At 39.6% G+C, this 25176-nt stretch overlaps 1 long non-coding RNA gene across 1 annotated transcript in view; it reads right to left on the bottom strand.

Moving 5' to 3' along the window:
- LOC140733528 (uncharacterized) overlaps positions 1-25176 on the bottom strand; it is a 50707-nt gene that overhangs the window by 9785 nt on the left and 15746 nt on the right. Inside the window, exon 2 of the long non-coding RNA XR_012100304.1 lies at positions 301-356. This is a non-coding gene — a long non-coding RNA (uncharacterized lncRNA). The remainder of the gene's footprint in view (positions 1-300; positions 357-25176) is intronic.

Below are 25176 nucleotides of genomic sequence, written 5' to 3'. Positions count from 1 at the left end.
TGGAAATCAGTCTTCATATCTCAGTGCCTTATTACAGGTCTCGTAACTCCTTAAAATTTACCTCTATGACTGAATAATATGAATTAATAAACTGCTGTGATACCTCCTATGTAGCTCAGTTTAAAATTTTGTCTAATAAAAAACATTAGGATATTTTACTGTATGGATAAACTATTTTTAGATAATGTCGTATGAATGACTGAACTATTGCTTGTTAGCCAATAACAGATTAAGATAAAGAAAGGATTTAGATTTTTTTACATAGAGAATATGAAAATGAGAATGTAAAAATTGCTGTACCTTAGTTGGCAAAAGCTGAGCTTCCAAGTCAGAAGACAGTGGTTTGAAATCCAACCCTTCAGCATAAAAATAAAATAGAATACAGGTATTAGGCTAACATTAAATTGCAGCATTTTGGAGCTGCCGGCTTTTAATTGAGATATTAAACCCAGGCACTGCCCGTGTCTTTCCTTTCAAGTGACACTGCTTTCAAGAAGAGCAAGAAATATTTAAATCACAATGAGTAACTTTCTGACTTTTTGCTGTTTGTGGGAGATTGTATTGCTAACTGGCTAGGGTTTTACCTTCATGATTATGATACCTGTAACAGCTAGTCAAAACTGTCCAACACATCTCCAGCACAAGCCTATCTGCCAACAAGGACATATATTGTCACAACCACGGATTCAGCAGCGTAGATACGTCAATTGCACTTGTGAATATGCACATGTCAGCTAATTATTATTTCATTGTGATGGTATTTAATTCCACTCATTTCATCATAGTGCTTGTTGAGACTTGAATAAAGCACAGCAATGCTTCGCTGCCTGTTTGCTTTCGGCCTTGCCTGAGAAATCAGACTGTCGAGTAAACTGACTCTGAAGATGAGCAGTATTCACTTTATATTTAGTTATTCCTTTCAGCCACAGTGTAGGCTTCATTTTCCATTTGAGAGTTTTAGTTTACGTTCCCGTTTGATCTAGCATTTGTTGATTTCTTTTCCCTTTTATCTGTTTGCATTAAAGTCTGTGAACCATCAACCCGTTTCAGTGTCTCTTGCTCTGCACTTGGGCCATATCCAAATCTGGTGACATATATACAGTAAGGTGCTGGCAAAGGGCCAGCAACATCATGGAGGATTACACCCACCCTGCTCATGGACTGTCTGGCCCACTCCCACAACTGAAGAGCATCAGTGCTAGGACCACCAAACTCAAAAACAGTTACTTTCCCCAAGCAGTAACTCTGATCAACACCCCCACCCAGTAACTCATCTCTCCACAACGCCAAACACCAGTATTTTACCATTTCCTGCCAGTCACCTTATATATAGACACTCCTATGCCTAGCGTCACTCTATGGACAAACAATCAATCTATGTATAACCATATAACAATTACAGCATGGAAACAGGCCATCTTGGCCCTTCTAGTCCATACTGAATGCCGAATCCAATTTTTTTTTAAATGACAAAACCGAACCTGCCTCTACCACTCCTACTGGAAGCTTGTTCCACACAGCTACCACCCTCTGAGTAAAGAAGTTCCCCCTCGTGTTACCCCTAAACTTTTGCCCCTTAACTCTCAACTCATGTCCTCTTGCTTGAATCTCCCTTACTCTCAATGGAAAAAGCTTATCCACATCAACTCTATCTATCCCCCTCATAATTTTAAATACCTCTATCAAGTCCCCCCTCAACCTTCTACGCTCCAGAGAATAAAGACCTAACTTGTTCAACCTTTCTCTGTAACTTAGATGCTGAAACCCAGGTAACATTCTAGTAAATCTCCTCTGTACTCACTCTATTTTGTAGACATCTTTCCTATAAATTGGTGACCAGAACTGTACACAATACTCCAAATTTGGCCTCACCAATGCCTTGTACAATTTTAACATTACATCCCAACTCCTATACTCAATGCTCTGATTTATAAAGGCCAGCATACCAAAAGCTTTCTTCACCACCCTATCCACATGAGATTCCATCTACAGGGAACTATGCACCATTATTCCTAGATCACTCTGTCCTACTGCATTCCTCAATGCCCTGCCATTTACCATGTATGTCCTTTTTTGATTAGTCCTACCAAAATGTCGCACTTCACACTTATCAGCATTAAACTTCATCTGCCATCTTTCAGCCCACTCTTCTAACTGGCCTAAATCTCTCTGCAAGCTTTGAACACCTACTTCATTATTCACAACGCCACCTATCTTAGCAATATAAGATATACTTATATACTATATAAGATATATATTACATGGTATACAAGTTATCTTATGTAACACTGAGCGTCATAGGAAGTCATTCCTGCCTGTGGCCATCAAACTTTACAACTCCTCCCTTGGAGTGTCAAACACCCTGAGCCAATAGGCTGGTCCTGGACTTATTTCCACTTGGCAAAATTTACTTATTATTATTTAATTATTTATGGTTTTATATTGCTATATTTCTACACTATTCTTGGTTGGTGCGACTGTAACGAAACCTAATTTCCCTCGGGATCAATAAAGTATGTCTATTTGTCTGTATTTATATTTATTGTGTCTTTTTATTACTGTGTTCTTTGTCTTAGTGTACTTTTAGTGCTGCATCAGATCTGGCATAACAATTATTTAATTCTCCTTTACACTTGTGTACTAGAAATAACATTGAACAATCTTGAACCTTAAAGTGGATGAAGAATTAATATTCTCTGGGAAGACTTCATGAGTACATCAGGGAAAAAAGTTAAGAGGGGTAGAGCAAGAGATGATAACTAGAATGTAATAAGTTCATACAGAGTAAACAGTGGCATAAATTAACTGTTTATTAAAGAAATAATAAATTAATAAAATTTATGAATTTTTCTGTCAAACTGTGTGTAATTTTTCTCTGCAGTGGTAAGGGAATGTGATGCAAAGGCACTGGGGTGTTCACTTCCATCACTCATAATGTGACATGACAACACCTGTACCATAAGGTGAGGAATCACAAGCAAGCTTCACTGGACAATGTGGATCAAAATGTATGAGTACAGTGTCTGAGGTCACCATTTCCTTTTATCACCGCTCCAAGATGTCTTGGATACAATGGAAGCTGCAGAGCCATGATGGAGCTGAGTAATTTTACCACTCTGCAGTTTACTTCGATGCTGTGTCTATACCAGATGGTGATTCAACCAGTCAGAGTGCTCTCAACAGTAAATTCATAGATGTTTTCGAGTGTTTTTAGATGATAAACAAAATCTCCACAAATTCCTAATGAAATATAACCACTGTCTTGCCTTCTTTATAGCTGCATTGATATGTTGGGGCCAGGTTTGATTCTCAGAGATATATTGACATCCAGGAACTTGAAATTGTCATTTTCTCTACTTCCGATCCCTCTATGAGGATTGGTTTATGTTCCCACATCTTACCCTTTCTGAAGTCCACAATCATCTCTTTGGCCTTACTGATGTTGAGGAAAAGGTTGTCTCTGCAACACCACTTGACCCGTTTGAGTTTCCGGATGCCACCTCTGAATACTGACAATATCCAGAATCGTGCTTTATTTGTTTCAGTTGACTCCATTGCAGAGGATGTGGTATGCAAATGGTGGATGGACCTCCACTGTATCAGCCAATTATGGCCCCACAATGCTGGCCTTCCTCTTTTTACCACATACAAGTCCAATGTGGCTGGTTGGTTATTGTGTTTCACTGTTATGAATGTCATTCCCATAGGAGTTAACTTTTCTCCAGTATAAGTTCTCAGGTGGATATCTGCAGGATGCAGTTCAGTATCTTTGAAATGCCATGAAACTCATTTTGTGGAAACTGAAATAGTCGAGCCAGTGTCCAATTCCGTTTTGTCTCTGCTTGGTTTCTCACAATTTTTAAAATAACTTGTTATTTCCTCCTTAATAATGAATTCCACCATTTTCCCAATGACAGATGGTAGGTTAGCTAACTGGTCTACAGTTTACTGCTTTCTGCCTCCTTCCTTTGTTAAATAGTTATATTTACAGCTTTTAATCCTCTAGGATTGCTCCAGAATCCAAGGAATGTTGGTAGAATATAAACATTGGCAAGCATGACATATAGAGGGTATTTTAACTATATTGCATGCCTTTCCAAACTGGGACAATACAGGGTAAAACTGAATGATGCAAGGCAATTTGAGGCCAGAGTGGCGAAAGCACTATGAGCAAAACTGGATGAGTGACAATGATGATGATAATGATGAATTCCACCATCAGTCATAAAATAACCTCATCGTGCAAGTAATGTGTGAGAGAAAATGTGCTAGTAATAATTTGCAATGTCATCTGTTCATTCTCCAACTCTGCAAATTGTTCTAATTTCCTCAAGGTAAACAGTTGTGGTACATTTTATACCAAGGGTTTTTTTATTTATTGCATTTCCTTTGTGTCAGTTTTATAATTTACAGGTCATTACTGTGATTCAGTGTGTAATGGAAATAACTTGGTTTATTGATGTTGACTGTTTAACCCTTTCCATCATGGGCGCATCCTGTTAAAGCATAGACAAGAACATAATGCATCTTTGCACCTAGAATTAAAGTAAATTTACGGCATTTAAACATTTTGAATCCTTACTGTTCAACTTATTGCTTAAAAGGCTTATATATGCAGACATATGGGGAAGCCTGATTGCATTCCAGCAATTGCACAATTACAAAGTGTTGTAGCTGGGGAATCCACATTGGGGTAATTTTTCAAAATCCCTGCTGAGTGCTGACGGTAAATCATATTAATACAGTCTCTGACATATTATGAAATACTCTCCTATTTCTTGCTGAGATGCATTTCTAAATAAGAGTTCCAGCAAATGTGGCATGGCAGAACCTTTGATCGCCATTATAATAAATAAGACTATAAGACATAGGAGCAGAAGTAGGCCATTTGGCCCATTGAGTCTGCTCCACCATTCAATCATGGCTGATTTTTTATTTTCCTTCCTCAGCCCCATTCCTGGCCTTCTCCTTGTAATCTTTGATGCCCTGTCCAATCAAGAAACTATCAATCTCTGCCTTAAATACACCCAACAACCTGGCTTCCACAGCTTCTGTGGTAAAAAAAAATCCACAAATTCACCACCCTCTGGCTAAGGAAATTTCTCTGCATCTCTGTTTTAAATGGATGCCCCTCTCTCCCGAGGCTGTGCCCTCTTGACCTAGACTCAACCACCATGGGACACCTCCTTTCCTCATCTACTCTGTCTAGGCCTTTCACCATTTGAAAGCTTTTGATGAGATCCCCTCCTCATCCTTCTAAATTCCAGCGAGTACAGGCTCACAGCCATCCAACGTTCCTCATATGAAAACCTTTTCATTTCCGAAATAATCCGTGTGAACCTCCTCTTAACCCCTCTCCAATGCCAGCACATCTTTTCTTAGATGTGGAGCCCAAAACTGTTCACAATACTCACGGCGAGGCCTCACTAGTGCCTTATAAAGTCACAGCATCACATCCCTTGTTCTTGTATTCTAGACCTCTTGAAATTAATGCTAACATTGCATTTGCCTTCCTCACCACTGACTCTACCTGCAAGTTAATCTTTAGGGTGTTCTGCACAAGAACTCCCAAGTCCCTTTGCATCTCAGATTTCTGTATTTTTTCCTTTAATAGTCTGCACATTTATTTCTTCTACCAAAATGCATGACCACGCATTTTCTGGGAGTTGGAGTCAGGTTTATGGCTAGGATAGGTGACTAGTTGTAGTCATGATGTAAATAGCATCTTGGAGTTGGCACAGATGATTTTGTAATCTGGAACAATACTATACAACTCTGTAGTACCTACATTCCCCATCTCCCAGTCCCAAAAAGGTTTGGAACTGATTATATAGGCCAAGGAACAGTGAATCATCTTGAAAACCTTAAAGAAATTCATACAAATGAAAAGTAAGAAAGATTTTTGCTAAGGGCAAAACATGTAAATTTTCAAATGTAACCATAAATGAAATGTTGTACAAGGAATAGGAGAAGTTAAAGACCTGCTGCAATGGTTTTTGGTTGAGCAATACATAAGATTTTGAGTTTTTATCTTCTAAGCAATCTGTATATCTTGTCTTATGTGCATTTCAAAACTCCTCCACCCAATCACTTTCTCCTTGGACATCTTCACCTCCATCTCTTTAAATCTGCTCTGACTCCTTTTGGTTAATATATAGTCTTGCTGACATGGTTTGGGATTAAATTGTGTTCGGAAACTCTTTTGTAAAGGACACTGTACATTTAAAGTTTCTATGGAAATATACCTGTTTGTTTTTTATCCTCAGTTTCCCTAGAGTTTAAACATCCAAGGAAAATGGGTGGAACCTAACATAAACCCACAAGGGAAATTAAAGAAGTTGTCCTTTTCAGATCCAGGAACAGAGTTCTTTATTGTCACTGGGTTGAAATCTACCAGTCTAAAATTTTCCCATGTAGGGCTCCATTGATTTTCTTCCTTTTCAGTTAACATCTAGACTTTTATGACCTAATTGTTAAAGTAAACAGTGACAATTTCTGTAAGGTTCAGATTATGCAATCTCTAGGGGATGTATTCTATATTTTAAAAATACAGTATATTTCAGTGCACACACCTTAAAGATGATAGAAACATTAAAAGCAGCAAGTTGTAATTACCTCTCTGGATTGAATTGGGACCCTGCAAATACGAGCTCTCGGTCTCATTTATTATAGCCTTTATTTTCAATTTGGGATTGGAAGAAAGCAAATAGTTTTCTGAGCATGCAAGCAATTTAAACCATGTTATTTAAGTAGCAATACTGTGTAGTTGTCTGTCAACCTAATTGAATAATAAAGTACATAGAGGGAATCGGGAAAGGACTAGATCAATTATATTTACATTGGTAATCTGTACGAACTATATTTTTCTTGTAAATATACAATAAATATTATCAGTGGTCATAATTAAGTTCATGGAATAACACAGCATGGAAAAATCCCTTCGGCCCATCTCACCCATGCATTTAAAAAATGCAATAAGGTAAATTTGTATGGTTTGTTGACTTATCGTGCCGCAAGGGCTTGTGTGCATCAGTGATGCTGAGAGCTAAGCCATCGGTAGTTCATCTGCTGGCAGGGTCTCCCATGATAGATAGGTCCAGGTGCAGGTCAGTGGGACTAGGCAGAAAAATGGTTCGGCACAGCCAAGAAGGGCCAAAAGGCCTGTTTCTGTGCTGTAATGTTCTATGGTTCTAGGTCTCAGCTAAGGTATCAGACTAAGACAAACCACCCACCTGGGCAGTGGCGGTACCTGCACAGAAGAAAGGCTCAGCAATCTACTTCTGTATCATGCCACAAAAACAAAAACTAAATATGATATAGTGCTGGAAGATGGGACCCCCAGGTCAGAAGACACTGAATGAACTACTGGGGAAGAGCTGATGACCTTTCAGAGTAAGGCCAAAGTGTATGATGCAGTTGGAGTAAAGCTTTCGGGACCTTCAATTGCTGATGTTCCTGAGCATGAAATGAGAGTCAAAAGCTGCAAAGATATGTTGATTTTAGGTACATGAAAAGTATGCAATATGATTCAAGGAAAGCTGGAAACGGTGAAAGATGAAATGGAATGCTTGCAAATAGACCTACTTGGAATCAGTGAGCTGAAGTGGACTGGTATGGGACAATTTCAATCCGATCAACTATGCCAAGAATGACAAATACAGAAGGAATGGTATTGCATTCATAGTCAAGAAACAACTGGCTGGAACTGTATTGAAATACAATGCAGTCTGCGATCACCTAATCTCAATTTGTCTACGAGGAGGACCTATCAATGTTACCATCATACAGTATATGCACCAACAACAGATGCAGAGGAAGATGAAGTAGATGAGTTCTATGAGCAAGTGCAGGCTGAACTAGATGGATCATGCAAACAAAATGTACAGGTAGTTATGGGAGATTGGAATGCAAAAGTTGGAGGTGGAAAGGACAGTCAAGAAGTTGGGAAATATGGACTTGGTACCAGAAATGATGCTGGATAACATTTAGTCGACTTCTGAAAAATCAACAACTTGTTAATCTCAAACACAAGTGCGAACTGTACAATTGAACCTCTTCCAATGGATTTCACAAAAACTAAATAGATTATTTTTGTGGTAATGAGTGATGGAAAAGTTCTATGATGTCAACAAAAACAAAACCTGGAGCTGACTGGGGCTCAGACTTCCAACTACTAATATGCAAACTCAAAGTAAAGTTGAGGAAGCACAAGCCTTTCACAAGAGTACCAAAATATGATCTTCAAAATATTCCACCAGAATTCAAGGATGGCCTGAACAATTGTTTCAACACACACAATGCTGGAGGAACTCAGCAGGCCAGGCAGTATCTATGGAAAACAGTAAATAGTGAAGGGCTGAGACCCTTCATCAGGACTGGGGAGAAAAAATGAGAAGTCAGAGTACGAAGATGGGGGAGAGGCAGAAGAAATACAAGGTAATAGGTGATAGCTGAAATTGGGAGGGGGGAAGGGTGAAGTGAAGAGCTGGGAAGGTGATTGGTGAAAGAGATAAAAGGCTGGAGAAGGGGGGAATCTGATAGGAGACGATAGAAGACCATGGAAGAAAGGGAAGGGAGAGGAGCACCAGAGGGAGATGATGGGCAGGGAAGGAGATGAGGTGAAAGAGGGAAATGGGAATGGGAATGGTGAAGGAGACGGTGGGGTGCATTACCAGAATTTTGGGAAATTGGTGTTCATGCCATCAGGTTGGAGGCTACCCAGATGGAATATAAGAGCAGCCATGAAGGATTTAGAGAAGATCCTTGAGGACAAGGATCTATCTCTACATACAAAGATTTGACTTGTGTTCTCAACGACATTATATGGATGTGAAAGACGGATGGTAAAGAAGGATAGGAAGTGTATCAATGCCTTTGAATTGTGGCACTGGAGCATCTCGTGGGTCTCTCAGGGAAAACAAATGGGTCCTCATATGAGATCAAACAAAGTCTCTCTCTGGAGGATCAAATGACAAGATTTTGCCTATTGTACTTTGGCCACAGTGTGCAAAGAAACAGCTCCCTGAAAAAGGATATCATGCTTGGCAAGGTGGAAGAATAACCGAAGAGAGGAAGGCTGCCAATCAGATGGATGGACACAATGAGGACAGCTATGAACGCAACATTATCAACAATGAGCCACTTTTGCGAGGATCAAAACTCTTTTTGGGCAACTATCCGTAGGGTGGCCATGAGTCGACGACAACTCGATGGCACTTAACAACAACAAACTCTACATTAAGTAGGAAGCTAAACTACTCAAATTTCTGCAATATTTTTATCTCCAAACAGCAAAATGTCACAGCAGTTACTGATGCTGCATCACAACTGCAGCAATCAGGATTCATTCCTATCTAGGCTAGTGTGTGTGGATTTTCCATGTTTTCCTTAACTTTAATTTCAGAGAAATCTGATATCGCCTCAATGTTGTGATAAACATTTAACACTTTAGAGTAAATCATTGAGGAATTAAAATATATAGATAAATGATAACAGGTGACACAGTAGTATAGAAGTTAGTGTGACACTATTACAGTGCTAGTGTTACACTAACATTCTTTCCATGACTTCGTGTGTTTTCTCTGGGTGCTCCAGTTTCCTCCACATTCCAAAAACGTATGGTTAGGGTTGGTGAGTTGTGGGCATGCTATGTTGGAAGCGTAGTGACATTTGCAGGCTGCCCAGCACAATCCTCGCAGATTTGCGTAAATGATGCATTTCACTGTATGTTTCAATATACATGTGACAAACTAATCTTTATCTTTTATAATGATTTCAAATACTTCCAGATAGTAACCCATTATCCATGGTTTATAAACCTTTTTGTCATTCAATGCAACATTGTTAGCGGAAACAAACAAAATATCAATCAAGCACTTTAAATTTAAACACCATTTACACAGGAATGGGAGGAAGACATTCAGTTCCTCCAACCTATCTCACCATTCAACCATATTAAGATTTCAGCATACCTTAACTTCAACTATTTGACTCTATGCCTTGATGGTAATCTATTAATTGTAATTGATGTAGGGGAATCCCAAATTATTCTGTAAATATGCTAGCAGCAAGAAGACAGCTAGGGAAAGAATGTGCCCCCTTTGTGACCAAACTGGGAACAGACAAGTGGAGCAAGGGGACATGGGCAAGGTCATAAATGAATATTTCAGCAAGAAGAAAGACACAGTGGATAGTAAGTTCAGTGAGGCATAGTTTGTTGTTTTGACCATGAGGTGTGTAGGATAGCATATAATGCAGAACAGTGCAGAAACCTCCAGAACTGGATGAGATATATGCCAGGATGCTATGGGGAATAAAGGGAAGGAATTGCTGGGGCCTGATGAAGATTGTTGCATTTTTGTTAGCTGAAGGTGAGGTATCAGAAGAATGAGAGATAGTTGACATTGTTTCTTTGTTAAGGAAGGGAAGCAGAAATAAGCCAGGTAATTATGTCAACCTTATATCAGGAGTGATTTCTTAAGGTTGTTGTAGCTGGGGGTGGTAATGGGGACAAGCTCTCACTACCTATTAAATGCTCCCAATGATGTGCCTCAAATACCTTCTGACAACTAATTTGGGTTAAGCATTGGCAGATAGAATTTAATCCCAAAAAGTGTGAGGTAGTTAAATGGAGTGATAGTAAATATAGTAAATGTAGGACACTAAGGAATGTTGATTCACAGAGACACCTTTGCTCCATTTGCACCTTTGCTTCAAGTCCAAAATTCCCTGAAAGTGTAACGTACATAAATAGGTTAGTGAAGAAGGCATGTAGCATACTGCCTTTCATTGAATATAATGTTGGGATGTTACAAAATAGATGTTAAAACATACTAGGTGAATTCTGTGTAGTTCTGGTCATTGCACTATAGGAGGAATGCAATTGTGTTGAAATAATTGCAGAGGAGATTCACCAAGTTTGTGCATGATCTGGAGAACATTTTAGTTATGCAGAGAGATTGGATAGGCTGTTCTTTAAATCCAGGATTGAAAGAGGCTGCCTAACAGAAGTATATAAGATTATGAGAACCATAACCAAATAAATCTTTTTTCCTGTGGCTGGGATAGCAACTAGAAGGTGTAGTTTTAAAGTGAGTAAGAATCTTAAAGAAGACCTGAGAGGGTCCCTAATGAGGTGTCAGAGGTGGTGGTGTATTAAGATACAATTACTCTATGGCACATTATTCACAAATGTGGAAAGGTGCTAGGGGAAATTATGCATATTTCACTAATAGTTCACTTCAAAATAGCCTAATTCTAAGTCTAATTTTATTTGCCCTGATTCTAGGATTCCTCAAGAGAGGAATTGGTTCCGTTCTTGTATATATCGACACTTTGATTATTTTAAACATTTTAATTTGCTACCTTTTCTTCTTCTAAACTCAAGGGATTATGTCAAAACTTTATGCAGCCTATCTATATAATTTAATATTTTGATTTTTGATCTTGATGAATCCTGCTCATAAAAATTGCATTTGCTTTAAGTTCAAAGTGCACCTCACATAGTTTAATAAAATAATTCAGAAAGAAATAAAATATTCAGAGCCCATTTTTTAATCCTCTGGGATACCGACAATGAATACTAATTGGTTTCCTTATTTCTAAAAGTATTTGATAAAATAATAGTTTCAAAATTTTTTATAACATTACAGGTTGCTAAGTAACCCGGAGAAGATGGGTTGATTTTTGCCAGTTCTCTTGCATATTAGATATCATATTATTAATTGTAAATGAATTTGCATTAGGTTCAAACTAGAAACTTGAATTTGAGTTTTTAAAGTAACACACACAAAATGCTGGAGGAACTCAGCAGGCCAGGCAGTATCTATGGGAAAGAGTACAGTCAATGTTTCGGGCTGAGAATCATGGGGTCTTGGGCCAAGAATCCTGGGCCTCAGCCAGAAATGTCGTCTGTACTCTTTTCCATAGGTACTGCCTGGCCTGCTGAGCTCCTCCAGCATTTTATGTGTGTTGTTTGGATTTCCAGCATCTGCTGATTTTCTCTTGTTTGTGATGAGTTTTTAAACATTCATTTCCAACTTGATAGAACTTATATGAATGTAGAAGACATGAGAGCAGTATTCTCTTTGTTGCAAAGACTTACATCCACTAATGGAAAACAGTCTTATCGATTTATCTTACCTAATGGTGCTGTTCCTTAATTTTATAGTGCCATTAAGATATGTGTGCTTTACATACTCAACGGTTATAGTAAAATAAATCAACTCAATTGAAATGTTATGGCTTAGAAGACTTATTTAATGTATTTTTGTTTTTGACTGCTGCAATTCATTCTGATGTCAGATACACTACACCTTTTGGTCAGCTCTCATAAAAGTTCCCTTTCTAGCCCAGTGCCTATTTTTGAATTATATGAAACACAATAGAATGATTTTCTGCATTCAAGGCAATGAATACAATTTGTTGTGATTACAGCATGCATTTCTCTTGGTACCATAATGTTATCACATACTGTACATGTCTAGATAGAATGAGCTGTATATGATTATCCAGTTTTTAAAAAATGGAGAAATTCATGTCATCTACAAAATAATCCAGTATGAGGATCTGCATACTCAGATTTTGAAAGAAGTGACTTTGAAGATAATGGCTACAGAAGGTGCCATCTTCTGGAATGGTTCCCGTAAAATAGAAAATTGGTAATAGTATGGTCCTTTCAAATTATTATAAGTTTATAATAAAGTTCCTATACTACCAAAAGTGCACTCAAACTTCAACATGGCATTCAGACTTTTCTTGCTTGGTGTTATACTCCCCTTGAAATCAACCCATACAGGGCTTTTGTAATATCAAATAGGGCTCAGTTGACTTTGTGAGACTCATCACAATGTAGTCCTCCACAATTTCTGGGAGGTTTTATATGCTAGAGCTGTTGGGGAGGGTTTAACTAAGTTTGGTCAGGGAATGGGAACCAGAGTGTTATGCTGGAGGATGGTGCAGTTGGTGTAAAGGTCGGTTCTGTAAGGGTCACTAGTGGACTCAAGTGCAGGAATCACAGAGACAATGGCAACTCAAACAAAACTAAAGATTTTTACAGAAACTACCAGCAAAACTAACAGGCAAACTATACAGAATCTCAAAGACAAAAACAAAAAAATCTGCAGATGCTGGAAATCCAAGGAACACACACAGAAAGTGCTGCAGAACTCAGAAGGCTAGGCAGCGTCTGTGGAAAAGAGTAAACTGTTGATGGTTCGGGCTGAGGCTGTTCATCCAGTCCTTATGAAGGGTTTTGGCCTGAAACGTCGACTGCTTACTCTTTTCCACAGATGCTGCCTGGTGTGCTGAGTTCCTCCAGCATTTTGTGTGTGATGCCAGAATCTTGAAGAACTGAAATCACTCACAATACACAGAATTCAGTATGAGTTTCACCAGACAAGGAACCACAACGACCGAGCTACGAGGGGTTGGAATGCCTCCCTGAAATACACCCTGGAGGAATGTAAGACATTGAAAATACAATGCTAATTTTCTTTTGCACTGCTTATTTTAACTATTTAATATATATATATAGAGAGAGATGTATGCACACACACACACACACACTTACTGTAATTCAGTTTTATCTCTGTATTTATTTATCATGTATTTCATTGTATTGCTGCTGTAAATTTAACAAATTTCATGACATATGCTGGTGATATAAAACTTGATTCTAATTAAATTATCCCAAATTGAATAAAAGTGAGAAATACAAAGAGAGCTTAAAATCCCCATGAAACCAAATGAAACACTTGCAAAACAAAGTGAAAACCCAGAGCTTGTCCAAAGACAATTAGATAAACAATCCAAGGACACTGCATATCCATAAGCGCCACTGAGAAAATACAATCCACGTATAAAACTGAGAAAAACTCTTACTTCTCTTTTAGAAGCAACCCCTGGTTGTGACAGATGCAGCACGTAGAGAGACTGTGAAGAAAGATGAAAAGTGGAAAGGGCATTTTTGCAGTCAGTTGCATGGGTTGAAACGTATCTGTTTTAAGGGTGATCAGTATATTGAAGTATGGCATTGTAGCCATTACAGAGACTTGGCTGTTACAAGGCCAGGAATGGCTCCTGGATCTTCTGGAGTTTAGATTTTTCAAAAGAGACAGGAAGAGAGGTAAAAAGAGATGGGGGAATGGCATTGCTAATCAAGGATAGTATCACAGCTGCGGGAGGGAAGGACTTCAAGGAGGGATTGATGTTCATGTGTGTGGAAGTCAGAAACAGAAAGGGAGTAATCACTCTACTGGGAGTATTCCGTAGACTCCCAATAGCAAAAGGAGCAGTAGGGGAGGCAGATTTTGGAAAGATTTTAAAAAAAACGGGGTTATGGTCATGGGTGATCTTAACTTCTGTAGTATTGATTGCACCTCCTTAGTGTAAAAGATTTAGGTGGGGGGAATTTGTTAGGTGTGTCCAGGAAGAGTTCTTGACACAATATGTAGACAGGCTGACTAGTGGAGAGCATATAACTGTGTCTGGTACTCAGCAATGAACTTGGTCAGCTGACAGATCTCTCAGTGTGTAAGGATTTCAGTGACAGTTGCCATAGCCATGGACAGGGATAGGAGCAGATATTATGGGAAAGTGTTTTATTGAGGGTGGGGTTCTGGATAGGTTTTTTTCCATTCAGGCAGGAAAAGGATGATAGGCTGAAGGAACCATGGTTGACAAGAGATGTGGAGCATTTAGTCAAGAGGAAAAATAAGCATAATTAAGGTTTAGGAACTAAAGATCAGACAGGGCTCTACAGAGTTACTATAGGTTGATAGAGTGGTTAAGAAAGAGACATGGAGGAAGATAAAAGAGGAAACAGGAAGGGAATGAAGGCCAACATACTTGACTTCCTGGTTAAGCATGTTGGCCTTCATTTGTTGGTGATTCAATTCAAGAGCAGCAAGATGATGTTCAGCTCTATAAAACACTGGTTAGGCCATACTTGAGTTTTATGCTTGGTCTGGATGCTTTAAAGAAAGTGCAGAGGAGTTTTATCAGGATACTGCCTGGATAGGAGAGCAAATCTTATGAGGATGCAAGCTACTTTTCTCTTTGAAGTAAACAAAGATGAGAAGTGACTTGATAGAGATGTGAAGATAAGAAGCATTGATAACGTGGACAGCCAGAGGCTTTTTTCTCTGGGCTGAAATGGCGAATAGTAGTGACCATAACTTCAGGTAGTTGGAGGAGAGTATAGAGGGATGTCAGAGGTATGATTTTTAGGGAGTGTTGCTGAACGCACCATAAGGGGTGGTGGTGAAGGCAGGTAGATTAGGGACATTTAAGAGACTCTTAAGTAGCCACATGGAGGAAAGGAAAATGGAAAGTTCTGATGAGGAAGGGAAGAGTTAGATTTATCCTACAGTAGATTAAAAAGTTGGCACAATACCATGAGCTGAATTGCCTGTACTGTGTTGTACTGTTTGTGAATTTTGTTAATAAACTCCAACCATTTTTGGCAGTTATGGGTTGCAACATGATCTGGAGAAGACAAAAACCTTTTTGCAGACTGTCAGCAGATTCAACATTAAATAATTAATTAGAGGTGAACTTGTATCAGCTCTATACTGGAAACATGCCTACCGTGTTTTTTTTGGTTTCCTGTTTTTCCTCCCCCAATTTAACAGAACTGAAATAAATGCAGAACATTTGATCCCTTGGTTGTACTAATGAGAAAACAGTCTATAAATTTATATAATCTAAAGGTTCTGTTTCTTGATACTAGCTGTTACTAAGTTATGAGTTTCTTGCACAATCAATGGCCATTACTAAATAAATGATGTTTTACAGCTTGTAACAAGTGAAGACTTCTTCTGCAGTTGGTAACAAAAAAAAAGACATTGTTTGCTTTAAAATTTAAGACCCTGATTTCAGTTTGAGCAAACTGTTTATATAAAATTCTATGTTATGAGTTCCCTTTGCTGAAGGCTCCTGTAACAATTAACCTTTCCTGGACCCAGCACATAAGTGCCATTACCAAGAAAGCATAGTGGTGCCTCTACTTTTTTCCAGAATTTGTGAATATTTGGCATGACTTTTAAAACTTTAACAAACTTCTATAGCAGTGTAGTGGAGAATATATTGACTGGCTGCATCACAGCCTGGTATGGAAACACCAATGCCCATGAATGAAAAATCCTACAAAAATTAGTGGATATGACTCAGTCCATCACGGGTAAAGCCTTCCCAACTATTGAGCATATCTGCATGAAACATTGTCACAGGAAAGTAGTGTCCATCATCAGGGACCCCATCCACCCAGGACATGTTCTTTTCTCATCGCTGCCTTAAGGAAGAAGGTACAAGAGCCTCAGGACTCATACCACCAGATTCCAGGAGCATTTACTACCCCTCAACTATTGGGCTCTTAAACCAAAGGGGTAACTTACTTCAACATTCCTTGCCCATCATTGAAATGTTTCCACAACCAATGGACTCACTTTCAAGGTCTCTTCACCTCACGTTCTCTGTATTTATTGCTTACTATTATTAGTAAGCAATTATTATTGCTTACTATTATTTATTGTACTTATTATTATTATTTCTTCCCTTTTTATATTTGCCGAGTTTGTCTTCTGCACTCTGGTTGAACACCCTAGTTAGGCAGTCTTTCACTGATCCTGTTACAGTTATTGAGTGTTTGAGTATAATTATTGAGATTTATTGAGTATGCCCAAAGAAAATAAATCTCAGGGTTGTCAATGGTGACATATATGTATTTTGATAATAAATTTACTTTGAAATGGATCTGGAAAAAGAACTCTTGTATATTCTATGAATTTATTTTTCACATTACTGCTGCTAATTTGGTTTTCTTGGTCTATTCATACAGTATGTTAAGAACCTCTATAATAATTGTATTACTCTTTTTACATGTACCTTTTACGAGGGGTGATTGATATGTTCGTGGCCTAAGGTAGAAGGAGTCAATTTTAGAAAACCTAGCACATTTATTTTTCAGCATAGTCCCCTCCTACATTTACACACTTAGCGCAGAGGTCATGGAGCATATGGATCCCTTCTTTATAGAAGTTGGTGTCTTGGGGTGATTGATAAGTCTTGGCCTAAGGTAGAAGGAGATGAGTTATACGGCTCTCGTTACATGCACATGTAATTCAACTCTTTGAGTGATTACGCAAGAAGTTTGAAGTTAATAACTTCTGTGGTATTTCTGTTTCAGATAATTGAAAATTGCAAGGAAGCAATGTCTGAGAAAATGGACAACATTGGCCTTCATCAGACACCTGCTACCTCAGTCTCAAGGGCTTATCACCCAAGGAGGTCCAAGGACATGGTGGCAACACTAGGGGAGGCTGAAAAATAAATGTGCTAGGTTTTCTAAAATTGACTCCTTCTACCTTTGGCCACAAACTTCCTAATCACCCCTCGTATAACATTTGGAGCGTACAGACAACACTAGTAATTTTTTCTTAGCTCCATCCACTTGATTCTTCTTGATTTCAATATGAGAGCTATCCTACTTCATTTTCTGTGTTTTCTATTGCTCCTAAAATTTATACATTTCCAAATATTTAACGCCCAACCTTAGTCACTCTGCAGCTGTATCTCTAATGGGACAAGCCGATCACAATCATTGATTAATCTAAATTATTATGAATGCCATTAGAGCTGTATTAGCTTTCAATTATCATTTTTACTTGTTCTCCTTCGACATGAAGATGTACGCTTATAATGACAGACATTATTATTATTGCTGAACGGCTTTTCGCTGTAACTTTCTAAATTTCCACTCACTAGAATCTGTTTGAAGCTTTTACAACAGGCCGAGTTATTTGTCTCACTAAAGCACTGTCTCAGTCTGATTCAATCAAAGTTCATTCCAACAAAACAGCTATCCCTCTTCCTCTAATTCCCCCTCCTAGTATTGCTCCCAGTACCCCATTAAGCGAAACCAATTTTGTTCCCACCAATTCTTGAGGCATACATTCAGATCTCTGATCTTTGGATTCTTGTACTTCCCTCACTCATATTCACACTCTCCTGCCCACTTCGAATGACTGGTTTTGCAATTTTTGATAATTGTGACAAAATATTCAAACAACTGTCAACAATTAGTTTATAATAAACTAATCTTCAGCACTTTGAGGCTTCACAAGAAAATTGCAGGGGTATCACTAGATACAATATGAAGTTTTATTTATAAAGCACTCTTTGTGGCCTCTCATTTGGCTTCAAATGTGGTTACACTTTAATGTAGAGAAATGTGGGAGGAAGAAATTTGTCCACAACAAGATCCCTCAAGCAGCAATTTGATGTTAATTGCTTTCTTTGGTGATTTGATTGTGGGGGGAGGGGGGGTGATCTAAATGCTGATCAGGTCACTGCAAACATAGTAGCAAAAGTTTACATGACTGGGCAGAGAGAAAACCCACATTCATGCCACTTAATTAACAATTAAACCTTTTGCAGGGGAGGTAGAGGTTACAGTATTGGGAGGTTGCAGAGTTTGGGAGGAATCAGATCACTGAGGGATTTAAATGGAAGGATTACAAATTAAAACATGGGCCATAGTGGACAAGGCATGGCCAGCAGGAAAGGGTAAGTGGGTGGTACACAAGATATCTGACGAATTTAAACAGAACTGTGAATTCAGACCATAAACATTCAAGTTATGATTAGAAGCATGGATTATAATAGTATGTGGATGTGAAGGTATATCAAAATGTCCTGTGATGAGCAGAATTTAGATTTGAATGTGTATCTCAGAAATGAAATGAATGCTAAGGTTTCAAACCATCCATTGCAAATTTTATATTTCATTCAAGCACTTTCAGTTGCCAAGATTAGTAAAGCTACAATGTGAATACCTTAATCTCCCAGTAAAGCAACATTTCAATTCACATTCAAATCTAACAGCACCTGCAGTAGTTTTCAGAAACGTGCTATTGAAAGTGATAGAAGAGTGATAATTCATTAAGCCAATTAAAGATCAGACAAGTACAGCAATAAAAGCAATAAATGTTGTGTTCACAGCTGCTTTCTGGTTACATTAGGGAAGATTTGTCGGGAAAACTCATTGTGGTGAGAAGTTAATTTCAGCAGTTTGTAGGTATTATGTCAATAACTGAATAAGTGGCACTGGGATGGCACTTTGCCATGCACTACGCTTCTGTCATGGAGCAAACAAATATTATCAGAAGAATAAACACGAGAAAATCTGGAAATTCTGGAAATCTGAACAACATATGCAACATGCTAGAGGAACTCAGCAGGCCAGGCAGCATCTATGGAAAAATGTACAGTTGATGTTTCAGTCCGAAACCCTTTGGCAGGACTGGAGAAAAATGCTGAGGAGTAGATTTAAAAGGTGGGAGGAGGGGAGAGAGAACCACCAGGTGATAGGTGAGACCTGGAGGGGGAGGGTTTAAGTAAAGAGCTGGGAAGTTGATTGGTGAGAGGAAGTGAGAGAGGGAAAAGGGAATGGGAGATGGGGGGGGGGGGGGGGGGAAGAGAATGTTGGGTGGCATTACTGGAGGTTTGAGAAATCAATGTTCATGCCATCAGGTTGGAGGCTACCCAAACAGAATATAAGGTGTTGTTCCTCCAACCCAAGTGTGGCCTCATCACGACAGTGAAGGAGACTATGGATGGACATATCAGAATGGGAATGGGAAGTGGAATTAAAATGGGTGGCCACTGGGAGATCCTACTTATTCTGGTAGAAGGAGCATAGATGCTCTGCTAAGTGGTCTTTCAATCTACATCGGGTCTCACCGATGTCGAGGTCACACTGGGATACCAAACACAGTAAATGACCCCAACAAACTCACAGGTGTCATGTTACCTCACCTGGAAGGATCAGTGGGGTGTGATGAATGAACAAGGAAGTTGTGTAGGGAGCGATCCCTGTGGAAAGCAGAAACTGGGGGGGGGGGGGCGGGGGGAAGGAAAGATGTGTTTGGCGTTGGGATTTTGTTGGAGGTGGTGGAAATTTCGGAAAATTATGTGCTGGATGCGGAGACTGGTGGGGTGGTAGGTGAGGACAAGAGAAATCCTATTCTTGGTAGGGTGGCGGGAAGATGGAGTAAGAGCAGACGTGCATGAAAAGGAAGAGATGCGATTGAGGGCAGTGTTGATGGTGGAGGAAAGGAAGCCCCTTTCTTTGAAAAAGGAGGACATCTCCTTCATTCTTGAATAGAATGCAATGGAGACAGAGGAATTGATAAAAGCGGATGGCACTTTTACAAGTAGTAGGGTGGGACAAGCTGTAGTCTTGGTAGCTGTGAGAGTCCATAGGTTTTTAATAGACATCGGGGGATAAGTTGTCTCCAGACGCAGAGACAGTGAGATCGAGAAAGGTAAGGGAGGTGTCGGAAAAGAGAAAATCTGCAGATGCTGGAAATCCAAGTGTAGGGTTCTCAGTACCAGTACTGTAATGTTAACTGTTCAGGCTACAAACTGGCTTCTCTGTATTGTTATAATGAAATGGCTTCTCTGTAATGTTACTTAATGCTGTAATGGGTTTCTGTGTCTGGAATGTTTGGGTTATGACTGCAGATAAGGGGGGAACTAACCAATGGAGAGTTGTTATGCTATCTTGTATGTGTGAGCTGAGTGGGAGTTCGCAGTCTTTTTCAGGAGGTGAGCGAGGAGGACGGACATGTGAGGAGCGGACAGCAGTTCCAGGGCGGCAGATACTGGGTGTTGGTGGTTCAGACGGTGGCCGAAGGCTCGGAAGGTCGTTGTGGATGGAACCGGAGGCGTGAGCTCCAACGTATTAAAATATTATGTGCACAAACTGATAAACTTACTGATTTGGCACCTTTAGGTTACCTGTTTCACTAACCCATCACTAAGAAATAACTATGAAGTGCAATTATTTACTCACCTTTGGTGAATTGTCTGGCATTTGTGTTGTGAGCGTGTACTGGGGGGGGGGCATTACACCGTATTTACACCAAAGTATTGCACTGTTGGCAGGGTGATGGTGGTTCACCCTAGGAGAATTGGGCCACAGATGCTACACAAACAACACTCACAAAATACGGGAGGAACTCAGCAGGCCAGGCAGCATCCATGGAAAAGAGTACAGTTGACGTTTTGGGCCGGACCCTTCAGCAGGACTGGAGAAAAAAAAGATGTAGATTTAAGAGATGGGGGGAGTGGAGGGAAAAACAAAAGGTGATAGGTGAAACCAGGAGGGGTGGGGTGAAGTAAAGAGCTAGGAAGCTGATTGGCGAAAGAAATACAGGGCTGGAGAAAGGGGAATCTACTAGGAGCGAAGGCCATGGAAGAAATGGGAGGAGGAGGAGCACCAGGGGGAGGTGATAGGCAGACAAGGAGATGAGGTGAGAGAGGGAAAAGGGGATGGGGAATGGTGGGGGGGGGGGGCATTACCATTAAGGTCAAGAAATTGATCTTCATGCCGTCAGGTTGGAGGCTACCCAGACAGAATACAAGGTATTGTTCCTCCATCCTGAGAAACACCTATACTCCATCAGCCAGAAGAAGTGGGATCTCCCAGTAGCCACCATTTTAAATCTATTTCCCTTTCCCATTCCAATGTGTCAATCCATGGCCTCCTCTACTGTCGCGATGAGGCCACACTCACGTTGTAGAACTTCACGATTGAATTGTAAACTGATTAGGTGCTTTTAAGCAGTATTTTAATACTGTAGAATCATGTATTTAATTATACATGAAACAAATGGGCATTTCACTAATATTCAAAAATGGGCAGCTTTGTAAGTCATTGTATTAATTCTTAGATGTTTACAATTTAATTGCAAAGGTTTGTATTTTTCACTGAGTAACAGATGGAATTAAAATCTATGCCATTGGAGTGAGGCCGCAGCTCCTTTAATAGTTGTTAATGTTTTAGGTTCAGATTTCCAGCTCTGTACATTTGAAACAGACGGACTTTGGTAGGGTGAGAAATCCATCAAGCTCATGGGCCTAATGTGGTGTATTAAAAAGGACGATATTAAGAGAGATTCTATTAGTAAAAGAGGGATAAGGTGTAGCAGGGAGGACAATTAACAGGAGTAAAATTTGAAACACTAATGGCTTTGTTTGTATGATTCCTCTCAAGTGTTGCTGTTGCCAGTTGCTTTCAGCTTTATACAGGTTTTAGCGAGAAGGTTTATCTTTGAGTTGCTACCACTTTGGTAATCAAAAAAGGTTTACTTTCAAAGATTGGTTTTGTGATCTCAGGATTGCTACCCATGCCACATGCTAGTGAGAACAGAAATAGGAAGATCACACAGTTTAATACATGGCTATGGATTTGGTGCAGAAGGGAGGGCTTCATGTTTATTGGGGGTTTCTTCCAGGGAATGTGGGACCTGTATAGAAAGGAGAGTTTGCATCTGAACTGGAAGGGAACTAATATTCTAGCAAGTACGTTTGCAAGTGCTGCTTTGGTGGGTTTAAGCCAGAGTTGCGGGGGGATGGAAACCAAAGCACAAGAACAGATAGTGGAGTGGTTGTGGAAAAAGATGTTAACCCTACATACAAGATCAAGAATCAAAAGGTTGAGCATGATGGGACTAATGTTCTGAGTTGTGTATATTTCAATACTAGGAGTATTGTAGAAAAGGTGGATGAGCTTAGGGCATGGATCAGCATGTGCAATTATGACATAGCCATAGGGAGAATTGGTTGCAGGAAGGGCAGGACTGACAGCTCACTGTTCCAAGGTTCTGTTGTTTTAGTGGGAGGGATAAACTGAGGAATAAGAAAGGTATAAACACATTAATTGGATTATATTATAGACTACTCAACAACAGTCTGTGGGATTTAGAGGAGCAAACTTTTTAGAGAGATCACAAACTGAGAAACATAAGATTCTGATAGTAGGTGATTCTAACTTTCCACATATTGAACTTTCCGCAGAAACAAATATCACTGTGATGATTGTACACTCTAGTATCAATTGTTTGATGACAATAAAGTATTTGTATTGTATTGTATTGACTGAGTCTCCCATACTGTAAAAGGGCCGGATGGGAAAGAGTTTGTCAAATGAGTTCAGGTAAATTTCCTTAATTAGTACATATAAGTCTCAACTAGAGTGAGTACAACACTAGTTCTTCCATTAGGGAAAGAAACAGGGCAGGTGACATAAGTTTATGTAGTGAACTTGTGCATCTAGTGATCATAATACCATTAGTTTCAAGATAATTATGGAAAAAGTCAGGTCCTTGGATTGAGATTCTAAATTGGAACAGGGCAAATTTGATGGTATTAGAAAGGATCTGGCAAATATGGATTGGGATAGCTTGTTTTCTCGCAAAGGTATACTTGATAAATATGAGGACTTCAAAAGCAAAATTTTGAGAGTACAGAGTTTGTATGTTCCTGTCAGAATAAGAGGCAAGGATAACAGGTTTATGGAATCTTGGTTTTCCAGAGATATTGAGGCCCTGGTTAAGAAAAAGGAAGGGCACAGCAGGTATATGCATGCAAGAACAAATGAGGTATTTGAGGAGTACAAGAAATGTGAGAGAATACTTAAGGAAATCAGGAGGGCTAGAAGAAGACAGAGAATACTAATAGCTTCTACTGATATATTAAGAGCAAAAGGATAGCAAGGGACTAAATTAGTCCTCTGGCATATCAAGTTGGTGATCCATTTAAGGGAGGTCTTAAATGGATTTTTTGCATCTGTACTTACTCAGAAGATGGACATAAGATTCTATCTGAGCCACGCCTCTGCCAGTCAAAGTTAAACATAGAAAACCTACAGCACAATACAGGCCCTTCGGCCCACAAAGTTGTGCCGAACATGTCCCTATGTTGACCATGGATATTGCGTCTTAGCTGCCTAGATGTGCAAGCTTGGGCAATACGCCATGGAGAATAAGCTTCCCCTCTCCATGCATCTAATGAACCCAAAGGAATGGCAGAGACTGATACAGTTTGGTATCAGCAGCATCACAGGAGTTGCCAACCAACATTGAGCTCAACGTAGGACTGCCTTAGGGACTCCAACTCCAGATTTTTCCTTGGGCTTACTCCTAAAGCCTTTCCTGAGTGGGAATAGGTTTGAGATCAATTTTCCTTCTCCTAGGCTGACGAGCCCCATCTGCCTGAAGTGACTGGTTTTAAGGAACCAGTCTCCCGTCTTTGCCCCTTCTCCTCACAGGAGAAATAGTTCTGCCACACTTGGAGGCCAGGAGCTGGACTTAGTGTTCTCTGGCTATTTAAGGCGCACACCTTTGGGAGCATTTAATAGGGAGCTTGTCCCTATTACCACCCTGGCTATAACTTCCTTGAAAAACTCTACAGGAGCCTACAGATGTGAGGCAATGCAGGAGCAAGGCCATGTATCCTATACAGGTTACACTGGAGTAAGTGTATGATGTCTTGAGGCAAGTTAGGGTAGATAAATCCTCAGGGCTTGCTAAGGTGTTCCCTCAGACACTGTTGTTTAAAAAAGGCTCTACAAAGCAGCCAGGAAATTATCGGCCAGTGAGCCTGACAATCAGTAGTGGGTAGTGAATATTGGAAAGTATTCTAAGGGAACTGATGCATCAGTATTTGGATAGATAGGGACTGATTAGGGATAGTCAATATGACTTTGTTAATGGCAAGTCATACCTAACTAATCTTACAGAGTGTAACACGCTGTAAGGTTTCACTGCTAATGTATTGGGTTTGTTTTGTAACGTTCACTGCTGAAGTAACGGTTTCTCAGTAGCAGCAATGTTTGGGTTATGGCTGGAGATAACAGGACTGTGGATGCATGTTAGCCAATCAGGATTTTGTTGCCCTGTCTTGTGAATCTGGAAGCAGTTGCTTTCATGGGCTTTTGCCAGAGAGAAGGAGAGAGAGAGATGTAGATGGAAGATGTGAATGGAAAGATTTGGTAGACTGCAAGAAGGAGTGGACTTAGAGCGAGGGTCCGAAGGGCAGTGACGACTGGAGGAGGTCGATGGGGACTGATTGGCTTATGAGTGAGCTCCAACTTTGTGCACAGACTGTTTAATAAGATTTGGGCCCTTTTTAAAAATATTTTGTTTCTCTACTAACCATATAGTCAAAGTAAGAGTTATAAAGCTTAATCATGTAATCGCATATTGTGTACTGTTTATTTCAAGGTACTGATTTGTAACAGGGGACACATAGCTCAGTATCCACCCAAACTAGATTTCTTAAGTTTGGCCAGGCGGGGGGGGTTATCACCCCTTATGTTAAGCCACTAGGTGA

The sequence above is a fragment of the Hemitrygon akajei genome, chromosome 9, assembly GCF_048418815.1.
Source record: "Hemitrygon akajei chromosome 9, sHemAka1.3, whole genome shotgun sequence".
NCBI lineage: Eukaryota > Metazoa > Chordata > Chondrichthyes > Myliobatiformes > Dasyatidae > Hemitrygon > Hemitrygon akajei.
Note: the sequence above shows the minus strand (reverse complement) of the source record. Positions and strands in the feature narration are given on the sequence as shown.